Source organism: Ambystoma mexicanum, chromosome 1q (assembly GCF_040938575.1).
Source record: "Ambystoma mexicanum isolate Mex_15411 chromosome 1q, UKY_AmexF1_1, whole genome shotgun sequence".
Classification (NCBI taxonomy): domain Eukaryota; kingdom Metazoa; phylum Chordata; class Amphibia; order Caudata; family Ambystomatidae; genus Ambystoma; species Ambystoma mexicanum.
Window position 1 is genome coordinate 667,926,763 of NC_090922.1, and position 17,201 is coordinate 667,943,963.

Consider the following 17,201-nt stretch of genomic DNA (forward strand, 5'->3'; position numbering starts at 1 on the left):
AGCGCACAGGTCATCTAACGCTGTGCGTTAAAGCCACAGCGAATTCGCACATAGCGCGGCGCACATCCCAAAAGTAGGCGGAAACCGGGGCGTGAATCTCGGAATGGGGAACAACTCGTGAAAATGTGGGCGTCACAGGGGAGGTCCAGGAGGCAAGTGCGCGGAACGCCCAGACGCTCGCCCACAACAGGCATTCATGGAATCGAATCGGGTAAAACATCGCAGGGCCAAAGACGCGCACAGGGCCATACCCGTACGCCACAGAAAGCAGGCGGTAGCGTCCCAATACATGTGCGCCAAAATGTGCGCTTAAAAAATACCGTATACACAGCTCAGCGATTGTGCCTGGGGGAGCGTGTGCGTGCATTTCAGGGGTGCGCACAGGCGTTTTGGCTGGGTGCGTGTATATCAGGGGTGCGCGACAAATTCCACACGCGAATGGGCTGGGTGCATGTATTCCAGGGGTGCGCGAGAAATTCCACACGCGAATGGGCTGGGTGCGTGTATTACAGGGGTGCGCGAGAAATTCCACACGCGAATGGGCTGGGTGCGTGTATTACAGGGGTGCGCGAGAAATTCCACACGCGAATGGGCTGGGTGCGTGTAATACAGGGGTGCGCGATAAATTCCACACGCGAATGGGCTCGGTGCGTGTATTACAGGGGTGCGCGAGAAATTCCACACGCGAATGGGCTGGGTGCGTGTATTACAGGGGTGCGCGAGAAATTCCACACGCGAATGGGCTGGGTGCGTGTATTACAGGGGTGCGCGAGAAATTCCACAAGCGAATGGGCTGGGTGCGTGTATTACAGGGGTGCGTGAGAAATTCCACACGCGAATGGGCTGGGTGCGTGTATTTCAGGGGCCTGCGGTTGGTTTCACACGCGATGGGGCCTGGGGGAGCGGGTGCGTGTATTCCAGGGGCCTGCGGGTGGTTTCACACGCGATGGGGCCTGGGGGAGCGGGTGCGTGTATTTCAGGGGCCTGCGGGTGGTTTCACACGCGATGGGGCCTGGGGGAGCGGGTGCGTGTATTACAGGGGTGCGCGAGAGGTGTTACACGTGATTTGGCAGTGTACACCCTCCACGGCCTCTGCAGGCAGCCCACACCACAGGGGAGTACCCTGCACCCGTTGCCATGTCCGGCAGGCAGCCCATACACCATGGCCATGTCCACCAGCACCCCCACCCCCCAGCAGTGTGGGGCACCTGCCAGCAGGCCCCCACTCATGTTACACTCATGTCCCCCTGCACCCCCACCCCCCAGCAGTGTGGGGCACCTGCCAGCAGGCCCCCACTCATGTTACACTCATGTCCCCCTGCACCCCCACCCCCCAGCAGTGTGGGGCACCTGCCAGCAGGCCCCCACTCATGTTACACTCATGTCCCCCTGCACCCCCACCCCCCAGCAGTGTGGGGCACCTGCCAGCAGGCCCCCACTCATGTTACACTCATGTCCCCCTGCACCCCAACCCCCCAGCAGTGTGGGGCACCTGCCAGCAGGCCCCCACTCATGTTACACTCATATGCCCCTTCCCCCAGCACATGACGATCCTCAATCATGTCCCTTATGGCCAGCCCACCCAGCACAAAGACCCCACCAAGTATTACAACCACCCCCATAGTAAAGGCAACTACATGATACAACCCCAATGGCAAGTATGACAATGAACACATGTCCGTCACCCACACACAATGGTTGCAAGTGAATGTGGAAACCCATAACTTGACATGCATGAAACCAATGAGAGAACACCACACATTGAAGTATGAATGTAAAAATGTATTAAACACAAATGAAAGCAATGCAAATCAAAAAAACAACTATGGGAATAAAAAAAAAGAAAGCTGGATGGCCGTGAAATAATCAAGAACCAGAAATCAAAATCATAAGAAATCCAAAAGTAATGTTGTCCAAAGTCACAGGCCTACAAATCAAATGCAACTATAAAAAGAAAGGGAAAACCATTCCTCCATGGTGATGAAAAACGAAAAAATGAAGATTCAAATGTAGAACTATACACAACAATCCAGTGTCCATGAGCACAACTGAGGAAAGGAAACCTAACAAAAACTACCTAATAAAAAGCTATATAAAAAAACGTGGTGCATTGTCCAAGCGCAACCAAAAGAAATTAAAAAAAAAAGGAAACTTAACACTAAATAACTATTTACAAGGGCAGCGGGCAAGTCCTGCGGCTCACTCCGTGATGTTGTGGGCCAGGGCATCCTCGAACTCCATGTCGATGTCCTGGAGGCGGGACTCTGTCCTGGCCCCGAGGTCTCGCAGGGACAACCCCGTGTTCACCTCAAACTCCCTGCGAGCTTCCTCGAGGCACTCAGCCTGCCTCAACGCCCGACGCATGGAGAACTCCGCCCTGACCATGGTGAGCCGCTCCTCTTCCGCCCGCTGCCGCTCCGCACCTATCCGCTGGACCAACTGCTCCCACACGGAAGACACTGCCATCCCAGGGTTCTCCTGCCCCCCGGCCGATGCCTGCCCCTCTGATCTTGATGGCCCCGAGCCATGATGCCTCCCACGTCGAGCCTGCTGCTGCCTCCGACGCCACTGCCTCTGCCAGCACGACGGCATCCAGGCTGATGGAATCCACCGATGCCGTCGTGCACGTGCCCTGCCAGATGATGCCGGCACATCCTCCATCTGCAGGGGGACAGTTGCTGGTGTGTCCACCCCTGCTGGACCTTCGACTCCCGACTGTGGCAGGGATGGGGTCCCCACCGAGCTGGCTGCGTTGGTCGGGGCAGGTCCACAGGGGGCCCTGGTGGCATCTGGGCGGGAAGACGGCATGGAGCACGACTGGCGCATAGCCCCCACAGAGGAGGAGAGGGCCGCCAGAAGGCCACACACATGTAGGAAACCCCCGACCATGGCGGCTCCCAAATGGTTCACGTACGCACGGTGCTCTTCGTGATGATGTGCATGCTCCTCCCGGGAAGCATGCACCTCATCACGAATGACAGCCGTGCGCAACGCGACACCAATCAGGACCCTCTCCACACGGCCAGGGGTCCCCTCGTCCGCAGGAAGAGGAGTGTCAGATGACATGGACATCACCTCTACCTGCGGACGGGCCTGGGATGGGGCATCCCTGCTGGTGCATGGTGGTGCAGTCACAGTGTCAGGGACAGTGACATGCACAGGCCCCTCCACGGCGACCTGTGCTGCCTCCTGCCCCTGGCCCTGGACTGCACCAATTGCACCAGCGGGGATGCCCCCACCAGGCCCCATGTGTGGCTCAGTAGCGGCCTCCTCCCCCTCTGTGGAAACCACCAACCTGGATGTCTCCACGCCGTCTTCCGCCGTTGCAAGCCCCTGTGGGGGCTCACCCACCCCTTCCGCTGCAGCCGTGGGGGCATCCCCGCCGCCCTGCTCCACAGCGCCTTCTCCGCCCTCTTCTTCACCTGCCACTGTGTAGAGGGAGACATAGAACACAAGCATCAGGGTACTGTACAATGGTCCCCTAGTCAGGAAGCATTAGCAGATGAGTGGCACTGTCAAACATCACTTCCATCATGTCCCTCCTCAACACATGGGTCAGTGCAGGCAAACACATGCAGTAACAGGCATGGCGCATGCTATGGACATTGGCATACATGACCAAGGGACTCATGATTCATACAATGTTGGTTTTAAACTCATATGCTTCATGGGTCTTGCCATCACATGCACACACCTCACCGTAGTTCCATCCATCTGGCCTCGTACACCACAGACGCAGTGGATACAAGGATGACTAGGCTGCATCAGTGGATCTAAACATTGTCACAGACATGTGTCATGCATCCATGGCATTTACAAGTCACAGACACGCAGGTCAGACACACAGACATGGACACCATACATGTACATGGCATCAGCACCCATCCCTCACCCCCACCCATGTCCAGGAACAGAGACTGCCATGCTTCCATGTGTCCATTCCGCATAGAGCCCCCCATGTTGCAATAGAACACATGCACCAACCATGTGGTTCACACATCACTGTACTCACATGCCTGACCATGATGTCCCTGCACACACACATACGTACATGGCCTATGTCACACATACAGGCAAGTATCAGACAACCAGCACACTGCAACATGCCCTGTCTCACACAGCAATGCTTGGCCACTTACCGCTCAACTCCAGACGGGTCTGCCTCCAAAGGATCTGGGCGTGGAGCACTGGGTCTACGTGTTCCAGGACCCTCATCTGGATGTCACTCAGGCGTGCCCGGCCCCCCTCCGCGAGGCACCGGGCCTTATTGAGGGTCCTGGACCTCAAGTCCTCCCAGCGCTTCTTGATGTGCTTGATGTCGCGGGTTGCCACCCCCTCCGCGTTGATGGCAACCACTACATCGTCCCAGATGCTCTCCCGTCCTTCCTTGTTGGCGCGTGGTCTTCCGAAGAGGGCATCATAATGCCCCAGGACATGCTCCACCAGGACACCAACTTCGGTGGCCGTGAAGCTGGTGGCCCTCTGCCTCTCTGGCTGGGGGTTGCCAGTGCTGCCAGATGGTGGTGGGCTCGACATGGCAACCCCAGAGGCAGGCGTGGGTGGGCAACTGGGTCCTGGGGCTGGGCTGTGGAGCGATGGTATCCCAGTCGGGAGTCTTCTGTTCCAGCAGGGGTGGACACAGCAACTGGAACCCTGCAGATGGCTGATGTGCAGGCACCAAATGGCAGGGCACGGTGGCAGCAGGCAGGCAGGCAGGCAGGCAGCAGCAGATGGCTCGTGGGAGGCTGCTCGGGGCTCTGGGGGGCAGCAATTCGGCCTTTCGGGCAGGAGCGTGGTCTTCCATGTGCTTACGCGTGGCCAGCTTGATACGGAGTGATTTTGCACGTGAAAATGCAGCACGTCTGCGTGTAATTCGAGGAAAGGCCCTTAGCGCGTATGCGCGTCAGCACGCGAACGCGATTTTATTGGACCAAAGGCCCTTACAGCGTAAGCGCGTCTGTGACGTATCGCGCACGGGCGTTGCCCTGGCAGGGCTTGGAGATCCCACGTGGATTTCCATTTCTCGTACGTGCCTTTCGGGGGTGCGGTGCGTGTGTTTTCCAGCTGTTGGGGTTCGCAGGTTATGCTTCACAGCGGGTGGGTGTTGGCTACGCGTTCTTAAGGCAAACGGTGAGTGGTACCCCGCTCCCCCAGGCCCGGACCCGATCGCGTGTGAAACCACCCGCAGGCCCCTGGAATACACGCACCCCGCTCCCCCAGGCCCCATCGCGTGTGAAACCACCCGCAGGCCCCTGGAATACACGCACCCCGCTCCCCCAGGCCCCATCGCGTGTGAAACCACCCGCAGGCCCCTGGAATACACGCACCCCGCTCCCCCAGGCCCCATCGCGTGTGAAACCACCCGCAGGCCCCTGGAATACACGCACCCCGCTCCCCCAGGCCCCATCGCGTGTGAAACCACCCGCAGGCCCCTGGAATACACGCACCCCGCTCCCCCAGGCCCCATCGCGTGTGAAACCACCCGCAGGCCCCTGGAATTCACGCACCCCGCTCCCCCAGGCCCCATCGTGTGTTATACTTCTCGCGCACCCCTGAAATCCCCTGAAATCCACCCCTGAAATCCACGAAACCCGTAATACACTTTCCCCGCTTTGGCAGTCCGGTAAACTTGTCAAGGTTTGGCGCAGCCCTTTGCGATGTTTTAGCGATTTTGATGGCTTTTCCTTGTGCAAGGGCGTTCTTGGGGGCGTAACTGGCGCTGCTGCAGGGTCGCTGCGCCACTCTGCGCCACGGCTTGTTTTGGAGGATTAATCCATGAATACGATGTGCGCTGAAATGGATTTTATCGCACGCGGCTGGCGCAGACATTCGCACGGGAACACTCTGCGCCAGCCGCGTGCGATACTTTTGACTGTATTTCCATGAATCGGCCTGATAGTGCCCTGTCAGCTCTGCTCCGTGTCGTGCTCGGCCTGCGTGCTGCTCCCGTGCTGCACTAGCATAGCATTTACAATATATAATTATTCACACCCCTGAATAGACGGTAATAAATACACTTAACATGCTAATAACAGACACAGTGCCAGCGAGATACTTAACTGTCTTCTGAGCTTCAAAGAAAGAGGAAGTTGGTTAAGGGGAAAGGACTGTTATGACCTGTGCTGTGTTTGATTTGGACTTCACATCATCTTGGACTAAACTTCTCATTTCTCCACAGTGTTTTGGGAAACGAAGCTTCAGTTATGTTTTATAAGTGTTTTTACATTGGTTCTTTAAAGATGCTGTTCTCTGGCGTTAAAGGCAGAGAAGCATAATACTGCATCTCCAATTATGATATAGAATTGAACTTTGTGGGCGCTGTATGCCATGTGAGGTGTTTTACAGCGAGGCTGGAGAAAGAAACAAGGTATTCTGAAAGGGCCCAAGGGGAATTTGCTTCCATAGTTCTTGTGAGAATCATCTGCTCACCTCAGGACACTGTTACATCTTCACTTTTCATTCACAATGAGGTGTTTTAAAGTGAGGCAAGGAAAAGACACCCAGTATTTTTAAAAGGTGCATGGGAAAGCTGCTCCAGTAGTTTTTGCAAGAATCATACCCTCCTCTGCACACTGTTACAACTACACTTTGACCTCACCTCGCCAAAAGCAAGTGTTCATTGCTACTTCCCTAGCATTGGCCCCACGGTTAGGGGCTGGGGGGGTTGAGGGGTGCCAGCACATGTCTCCTGGAAAGGGGCCCCACTTGGAGAAAATAGATAAATAGATGCAAAAAAAAGTTCTCAAAAAAATAAAATACAAAACATTTCTTCTTGAATTCACTCTGCATTCTTAAAGAAATGATTTCTGTAGCAGAAGCCCGTCATGTCATGGTGTGGAGTGGAGCCCTATCACTTCAAAAAGAAATCGTTTATTTTTGAAGTCACTCTGCCTTCATAAAGAAGTGATTTCCGTTATGGCTCAGTCCTTAACGGAAATCATTTCTTAATGAAGTCAGAGTGACTTCAAAAAGAAACCATTTCTTTTTGAAGTAATGGGGCTCTGCTCAACCCCATGACGTGTGCGTGTGTGAGTGTATGGTGAAAGGGTGCACAATTAAATGTATAGGTGGCTGCCTGCGTGAGTGTATGGTGAAAGGGTGCACACAAATGTATGGGTAGTTGGGTGTGCATGTGTGTGTGCACAGTGGAAGGGTGCACACTTAAATGTATGGGTGGGTGCCTGGGTGTGCCTGTATGGCGAAAGGGTGTACATTTAAATGTATAGGTGGCTGCCTGTGTGAGTTTATGGTGAAAGGGTGCACACTTATATGTACGGATGGCTGCCTGAGTGTGCCTCTATGGTAAAAGGGTGCACATTTAAATGCATAGATGGCTGCCTGGCTGTGCCTGTATGGTGAAAGAGTACATACTTAAATGGATGGATGGCTGGGTGTGCGTGTGTGTATATGGTGAATGGTGTATGCGCTTGTGTTCAGGTGCGCAACAAAACCTACATTTCGGGGGGCTAACCCTTCAAATGTTGGTAGAGGCGCCAACTTCACAGGCGGTGGGGAGGGGCAACCATATTAGGGGCATCTAACCTCTTTACACATTTTAATGAGACTGTTCTATTGCAGCTTTAATGTTACAAGCAGTTAACTCTCTCCTTTAAGTCTGAAAGCACCCACTTGTGGACTGCTGTGAGAATGAGAGGTCTCCTGGTCCGCTCTACCCTTCCAATCACTCCCCTGGCATGCAAGTCCTAAACCCACATCACAATTTCAATTACCTAAAAAATGTGGAATTTTAATGCAGGTACTAACAGTGAAATGCTTTAAGTTGGTAATTGCTGAGCCCTTGTTAACATCTGTCCTGCAACTGCTATAAAGGTCAGCCAGGTCGAGTCAACATAGCTCAATATTTCAGGGGTGGGGGGAGTGCTGAAACCCAGTCAACTCAATGGTGTTGCACCACTACTTGCGTTTAATGCCTTGATTACTTATTGGTAATCTTCATTACTCCTAGTCATATTCTTCCTCATCCCAGTACTTATGTATGAGGCAGTACTTGTGTATGAGGCACTCTGCCTCATACACAAGTACTGGGATGAGGTAGAGGTACATGGAGATAATGCCTTACTTAGCTACCTGTAATCTTCATTACACCTAGTTCCACTCTTCCTCATCCCAATACTTACCTATGAGGCAAGCAGCCTCATATGTAAGCTCTGGCACTAGGAAGAGGGATGTCAAGGTAATTCTGGGCCAAGGAGATGATTTTGGAGTTTGGGGTAGGGGGTGGGAGGGAGCGGGGATGTGTGGGGGGCGGGATTGTGACATCAGTCATAATGGTTGGCCATGTCCTGGCTAAGCAGACATGTTATGTGGTATTAGTGGCTAGAGATGCATTTTGGTGCAGCCAGTCTAATCATTCCTCAATTTGGTATGACTTTCTTTTAACTGGGCATTTCTGATAAAGCATTCCTGCTAAGTGTAATTACCTGGCTATACTGGCATTTGGGTGCTGCCAGTCTAGCCATTTCTTACTGCAGCATTGTATATTTTTCTGGGCATCTGTGATAAAATGATATAATATGATGTAAGTCATTTATAACGCACCTGTACACAAGTGTTTCTAGGCGCGACAAGACAGGGGAGGGAAGATAGAGGGAGGACAAGACAAACGATCTTACTAGGTCTTGTGTCAATCAGATCGTGCAAGTGCGAGAACGAGAAGTGCAAGGGGAAATGGAGGGGGGAAGTGCAAGGGAGAGGGGAGGGGGAAAAAAGGCAGCAATGCTCTGAGTAAGTGCAGCCAGGGCAGCGTAGCTCTGGGTAGTTCAAGGAGAAAAAGGGACTGCAGGGTTACAGTTACAGCCCCTAAGTGCATGGTAGGCCTGGAGGCAGTGCAAAGGTGACCTATCAAGAAAAAGACTGGACTCAGGGAGACTCTGAGGGTATCCAAGCAACCATTCAGTCCAGCAGATAGCTATGTCAGCAGGGAAGGGAGAGAGAGAAAACAGAGGAAAAGAGGAATGTTTTGAGCTGCTTCCGAAACTGGAGGTGGTCCGGATCAAGTTTGATATGGGCAGGGAGGCCATTCCAGATGTAGGCACCTGCAGACGAGAGAGATCTACCCCCCACTCTCTACCTGGAGAAGGGTCTAACCCTTAGAGAGTTGGCGGTAGCTGAGCGAAGGGCTCGAGAAGGAAGGTATTTTGGAATGTTGGATGTAGTGCGGGACCCAGCCCCAGAAAGCCTTGTGGACAATGCAAAGGGTCTTGAACTTGATCCTTGCAGCCACTGGGAGCCAGTGGAGAGATTTCAGGGCTGGAGAGATACGATCCCTGGGCTTGAGGCCAAGGATACATCTTGTAGTCCTGTTCTGGATTAGTTGCAGATGGCGGAGAATAGAGGAAGGCAGATTGAGAAAGAGGCTGTTGCCATAGTACAGCCTAGAGAGAACCAGGTCTCTGGAGACAGTGAGCTTCTGGTGGAAAGTGATAAAGGGAAGAGTCTCTTTGAAGAGGAGCAGCTGGTAGTGGGACTTCTTGGCGACATCCCAGATGTGAAGAGAGAAAGAGAGAGTGGAGTCGAACATGACACCAATATTTTTTGCCTTGCAGGAAGGCGAATGAAGAGCGACCAAGGCGGGCGGCCAGAGTAAGAGAGGGAAAGCAGGGCTAGGGGTCTGAATGAGAAGGATCTCCATCTTACTGGCATTAAGGCAGATATCGTTGGAGGTGCACCAATTCTGAATCACGGATAGACAGTCAGGAATGAGGGAGAGAGGAGAGGAGGCTGAACATAACACTGAAAGTTGGAGGAGAAGGTAGAGATAAGGTAGGCCAAAGGGGCCAAATAGAGGTTGAAAAACCAGGGTGAGAGGATAGAGCCCTGGAGAACGCCATAGGTAGAGAGAGGTGCCGGAGAGAATGGGACCAATTTGGAACTGGGAGGGGAGGAGCGGTCCAAGAGGAAGGAGGTCAGTCACTCCAGGGCCTGATCCGTAATGCCCAGGTTCTCACAGAGTCAATTGATCAGGATGGTGTGGTTGACCATGTCGAAAGCAGAGGAACGAAGGAGGATGAGGACAGAAGGAATGCTGAAATCAAGGTTAGAGAGCAGATCTTCACGGGTGTTCAGGAGAGCAGTTTCCATGCCTCTGGCAGCTCTGAAGCCAGACTTATGGTCATGGAGACAAACAACAGATTCAGTGTGAGAGTAAGCTGGGAGATGGCAAGCTTTTTCGAGAGTTTGCCCAGGAAAGGGGTAATGGAGATTGGGCAATAGTTTGCCGGGATGGTAGGATTGGCCTCTTGAGGGGTGGCTGCACAAGGGAGTGCTTAAGGGGTGAGGGAAATGTTCCAGTGGCGAAAGAGTGATTACAGAATCGGCAAAGGCTGGAGTGAGGGTGTTAATATGGTCATTGATGGTTCTGGAGGAGCAGGGGAGCACCTGTTTGGGCGACTCTTTCATAGATCGGACATGTCTAGAAACCTCGTCAGGTGTTGTCAGAGAGAAAGCGTAAAAAGGAGGAGGAAAGGTAGAGATGGCCAAAGGGGGCTGGGAGAGGAAGAGGTTTAGTGGACTTGATGTCCTGAGATTTAGCGGAGAAGTGAAAGGCCAAAGCCATACAGAGGGCCTGGGAGGGAATAGGAGAGGTAGAGATCGCAACAGGATTGACCGGTTCCTTGCAGATTTGAAAGAGTTCGGCCATGTTGTTAGAGGCCGCGGAAATACAGGCTTTAATGTGTGCTCTCTTCTTGATGAGTGTTATTGCCTGCAGCATTTTGGGGCAACCAGTCTAGGTATATCTAAATGTGGCCTGGCATGCTTTACTGTAATGTTATTACGTGTCTACACTGGTCTACATTGTGCAGCCAGTTGGACATGTTTTCATTGTGGCATGACATTTTTAATAGCAAAGCATTAATGTTCCTGTGCACTTTTGGTGACTTGCATGTATTCGATTGGTGTTACCTTACAAAACAATTACAAACACTGTGGCTTTATAGCCAATTTTTCTCACAAAGTATAATAATAGTATGTTGTATATTGCATAAAAAAATAGATTTATATCTTTCTCCTAGTGCAGTGTGCGGCATACCCCTTCAGCAGCATGTTTCTGTGTATTGCGCAAGCGTGATAATCTAGGACGGCCCAGACTGTGGCGCTACCCGTGATTTGTTGCTGAGTTGAGGCGGGGTGGTCCCTCAGCATGACTCGCAGGGGGGCCCTCAAATTTTGTGTTACGCCACTGCTCCCAAGCTGCTATTTGCAGTGCCTGAATGAGAAGTAATCCCTTCCAATATGGTGGAAATCATTTCAGATCAATGGTTTCAATAGTGTGTCTCCTTCTTTGACTGCACAAGTTGTACCTAAACATTTTCAATGAAGGATCTTTGCAGAATTCAGAGTATTCAGGTTCAGAGTCAAAGTTTCAACGTGAAACCCTAGTTCTAACAACACTGATTCAATATAATATATTTGTATTTTGTATTTTATTAGGTCTTTTGTCCATAGCACTGCACAAAGTTAAAAACAACGGTACTAAAATAATGAAGTTTAAAGTACTTCAAATATCAGTTCTGAGAGCAAACAATCATGGACAGTGAAGGGGGTGATTTTTCAAGGAGACCCGAAAGCAAGATAGTCTGGAGCTAGCCCATAAACATATTTAAAGACTAGACAGAGAAAGTGGAATTTGAGTTGGGAATGAAAGGATAACCATCCGAGAGATGCAAGCGATGCTGAAATGGAATCACGATAGGAGAGAAGGCAGAGTAAGCGAACAGAGGAATGGTATATAGATTTCAAAGGAGCAAGACGAGAACAAGGGAGACCAAAGAGCATAACAGAACAATAGAAGAGTCGAGAGAAAATAAGAGAAGGAATAAGCAGTTTAGTCGCATGGAAAGTAAGAAAAGAGCAAACTTTGTGAATATTATACAGATGAAAGCGACAAGAGCGGGATGTGAGAGAAATATGATAGGTAAAAGAAAGATTAGAGTCCAGATAAAGACCAAGTTTTCGAGCAGTGGGAGAAATAGAAAGAGTAGAGGGTGGAAAAGAGATAGATGGCAGTGGAAAAAATGAGTTGGCAGGGAAGAATAGAACCTCAGTTTTCCCAGCATTCAGGGTAAGGAAGTGCAATGCCATCCAAGATGTAATGGCAGAGAGACAAGAAGTGAGAATGTGGTGAATTTCTGGCGTGAAAGATGAAAAGGATAGAAAATGTTGTGTGTCGTCGGCGTAGAAGTGATGAGAGATTCCAAAGGAAGAAATAACACGAGCGAGTAATTAAGTATGGAGTGAAAATAAAAATGGACCCAAGACTGAATCTTGGGGAACACCGTGCTCAGCAGGGAAAGGTGAGGAAGTCTTTCCACCCCAAGAAACAGAAAAATTTCTGTTAGATAAGAGAAGGACCAATAAAGAACAGAGCCCCTAAAACCAAAAGAAGAGAGAGAATCCAAAAGCAAAGAGTGATCAACAGTGTAGAAAGCAGCTGATATATCAAGAAGAATAAGAAAAGAAGAGTGTTTAGAGTGGTGACCTGACAGAAGAGAGTTGAGCACACACACTAAAGCAGTCTCGGTGGAGTGACGGGGACGAAACCCAAACTGAAAACATGGGAGAAGAAATAAGTCATTAACAAAAGAAGAGATCTTATAATAGACGATATAAACTGTGTTGCTAAAGAAACAACATCCATGGGGTTAAGGAGGCAACCTATAATAGTTAATAAGAATGTATCGTTCTTGTTTACATAGCAATGATCCAGGTCTGGCCCTATGTTGTTACAGGTCTGACCCTATGTTGTTACTGACCTGGCTTTTGCTTGATAGATATTTGGGGCCTGATTCACTGAGCATTTTCCTATCGGTTTGCACCATTGTAAAACGCTTCTGCGAATCAGCCCCTTTGTCTTGATTTGGTATGATGGCCCCAGTGTTTTTTTCTCTTCTCATGTTTGGCCTGCCTACATTTACCCACAAATTGGTCTACTAACACAATGACTTCATATTGCTGTATATTTCCACTTCCTGCCCTGGTTTGCATTTCTTGAATCAGACATTTTGAAGCACACTCAACAAATTTGTTGGTGTATCTATGCAGGAAATTATGGTGAAGAGGGTTGCAGTAATTGGAGCCGGGATTTCCGGATTAGCTGCCATTAAAAGCTGTCTCGAGGAAGGCCTGGAGCCCACCTGCTTTGAGAAGAGCAATGACATTGGCGGTCTGTGGAGGTATACGGTACGTGGCTGGTTTTTATACTTTTATATTTGTTGTGGTATTTGATGTCCTTTTTTCTTTGTTCTTAAAACTGTGGGGTCATTGCTAGTTCGGCAATAATGGCAAAAAAATGCAATATCTGCCAAATGGCACAACTTGTACTGCTTGCGCAATTCTAGGTTCTTCAAGGAACTACCTCTTGTGGGTTTCCATTTAAATAAAGAGCTGGATTTCCGAAATGGAACTCTGCAAATTTGTACCTCCACCAGCAATGTGGAGCTGAAAATTGCAATTTAGCCCCAAAAATATTGGTATGTTTTTGTTTTACTGCTCACAGGGGGCTCATAGGTGTTTCCCTTCAATCCATTGAACATCCTTTTACATTGGGAAACTGTAATGAGGTAAAAGATCGACACCTCTGATGCCCACTCACGCCTCTTTACCTATATAATGAATAAAAAGGGTCTGAATTTACCCTTTTGTCCATTTACAAAATTGAACATTAGTGGTGTACACCGCAACTGTACATGTCTATTTCCACCATCATCATGATGGTGAAAATGGGTAAAGAAAGTTAGAAAAAACAGTATTGCTGGAATGCTGCCAGTGGCATTTCAGCAAAACCACTGTCATTACCCCAGTCCAGGTGTATATGCTGAAGTGGGCGAAAGTCCATGAATACAGCTGGCAGAAGTGGTAATATCGTCCAGTGATATTTTTTCCCAGCATCTTCTTGATCTCCCCAACTATGTTTCCGTCCTCTGGACAAGATCATTAACTTCACTACCAGGGCTCTCTTTGAACGCCCCTCTTATTTGCACCAGGCTGGATGGCTGATGATACATTTCTGGGCCAGATTTTAATTTCCTCTCCTGGGTCACAAATGTATCTATGGTATGACACCACTTTATCTACCCTCCTCTATGCAACACTGCAAGCCTTCTCATAATCTCTGCTCTGCCTTCTTAGCTACCCTGGTGGCACTTCGTCCTCCCTGAGCTTCCTCTCCCTTCCACTCGTTCTCTCTTCTTGCTCCACTTGCATGTAATTCTCTTCCTCCTGACATCTGAGAAATATTCCACACACCGATTTGTTCAAAGCCAAATTAAAAGATTTCCTCACTGGCACTGAGTTATCCTCTTAACCTACCTCTCATCTGCCGTTGTGCCAACATTTTTCCCTTAGATCTAACCTACCTCTGTCCCTCACTTTCTCTGCCTCTACTCTAACACGTCTTCCATCATAGTCACATTCCTAGCATAGCTGCCGCATCACCTAACGGCATCTAAACATGTCTAATGTTGATTGCCGTTAATTTATGTAAATCCACTCAAGTCTTGTCCTTGGTGACTGTTCCATTTACTCCCCACCACAAGCTTGTCAGAATGTCACTCATACTCACCCCATTGTAAGTAACTCACTTCTTCCCGTCCAATCTGATATTTTATCAATTGTACATGCTTTTGCAATCAAAAGAGCATTGTTCTTCGCTGTACACAAATAAATAAGTTGTGAAGAACTTATGTACACATGGGGGGTCATTACGACCTTGGCGGTAAGGGGTTAACGGCGCCGGTAATGGTGCCGGAGCCGTCAACCCCTTACCGCCCCATTACGGGTCTGCTGGAGGAACCCGGAAAGGGTTCCTGGTAAAACCAGATGCCCTTAGCGGGTCCTGCGAGGAGACCAGGTAGCTAACAACGTTGTTAGCTCCCTCCCCATTCCCGTTGAGCCCTATGTGGGCTCGAATGGTAATGGGGATGTACCGGGTCCGGGTTCCTGGAATGAGGAATTACCAGGTCCTCCAAGTTTGGAATGGCCCGGTAATTCCTCATTTAAGGAACCAGGTAAGGGGGTAACCATGCCGCAAATTGCAACAAGGTTATCTCCAAGCTGGTAATGGGGGCAGTAGAGGGCAATGGGTTGTAATGGTAAAGCCTAAGAAAACATGTACATATAACATTGCATTTTTTAACAGAACAACAAATTCGTTAGTACAATAAATGATCCTTCTTGTATAATCCATAAAATGAAAAGAAAGTGATAATCATAAGATTTTTTATTTCCGTAATTTCTATTGTTTTCAACAAAAAGAGCAACACGAGATTCTAATCAGGCACACAAAAAAGCATAAGAAAATTGATTGGGCAGTAGCCCAAATGGTTCCCTTCATAGCATTGCTGCAATAGGGAAGTGTTAGACAATTCCCTGTCGATCCTAGAGATTTAGGACCTTATTCCAAAAACCAGGTTCCATCATGACTGAGTTCGCCATGCCTTCAATCCAAACTTCAGCTTTAAACGTTCTCTTCCCCTACTAATTCCTTAATCAGAAACAGTACAATATGCTTTCCTTCATTTATGTTGTCCATTGCTTAACCATACAATACGTTCAATAATAAAGGCTTCAATCTGTCACTGTCACTTTGAGAAACTATCAGAGTTGCAGTACAGCACTGACCCTATTAGAATATACACCAAGACGTTATATGTCAAGATCGAACCAGCACTCAAGACTGTGAGAAACCAGCCATAGGCTCGCATCTGGCCTGATTCTGAACCCGTTTTCAGCCACTACAAAGTCAAGGGGATACGAAGCAAGGGATTGTCCCGAAACATGTGAAGTATATCATGGGTCAACAAGGATTTTCTACTGCAGACTTTTTTGTGAATGTTCTAAGTGCATCTGCCCGGTGTGGTACATCACTGTGGGTACTTGTATCAATCCAAACTTTACTAAAATTGGGATCGCAAAGATACAGTGTTCACCGAAGGGTGACCTATTCAAGTTTACATATTCTCTCAAACTTAGGAAATTCACAACCTGCTGAAAGTTGTGGCCCAATGACCATTTCAAGCAAATTAATTAGTAACAATCTTAGCTGTGGTGGCTGAGTTGGAATTCATTTATCAAAAGAATCTGTGTGATGAAATGCCAAAACTAAGAGAGACATATAACAAAATGGTAACGCCTCTGTATTAAACATCCTTCATCAGAACCAGGTGAATGATCACAAATCTATCACACCAACACTAATCAGTCACATGTCCCCTTATGGGAGGGACCAGGCTGATACGGAAATAGACTTTTCTCCTCTGTGAAAGGTTCCGAGCTAAAACATGTTTGCAGACCAACCTTAGTAGGTTATTTGGCCGTGCTCAGTAGAGTGTGTACCACCTTGTTGCAAAATCAAATGTCTTAATTCCTGTAGCTCAAGTTGGCAAAGTGAAATTGCAGGTCTTCTGGCATCAACTACATTTGAGTGAGGGAGCCCTACTGCTTGCTGCAAACAGGGAAGGACTGGCCTACAGGCAACTCTGGAGATTTCCCGGGAGGCCTCTGCACCCTGGGCCTCTTTTGTGTGGTATTTGCAAATTCTCTCATAGGAAAAGTGTTGGGCTTCCTGAAAATGTGTAATATAGGGCCACTTTGAAAATTATTTCCAGGGCCTATTTTGGTTCTCACCCCTGGCTGTATGTACTGTGCTGCACTGTCTGGATTTAGATGGATTGCTGTCAACCCAGATGTAATAGCCATTCAACAGGATGGGGGCTATTTCAACTATGGAAGCCTATCCGATTGGTGACATTTCAATCTCATTACAACCTGTTGTAGCAAAGCCGGCCCACAGTTCCAAAAATCATGCACTGTAACACTACATCCAGATGAGCATCCCCTGAATGTGCATTGATTACGAGGAAGCCCACATATGCAGAGAATGCCATAACACCTAGTGGGGGGGTGGACCTTTAATCACCTTAACCCAAAACAGGCCCACCACTTATGAAGCGAGTACACCGTTGTACATAAAGCAATTTTATTGTACAAAAGCTCCGGGGCAGCGGTTAGATGGTGTTGCAGGACCAAACTAACCCAAATCTCAGCAATACAATATCAGTTAGTAGTTTATATACTTTTTGCAACAATTTTAAACAGTCCCAGATACATCTACTACTCTGCACCCCCCCAATTACGATTGGACACAATCTCTTCAAAGAAATCCCACCTTCAAAGTCCTGGAG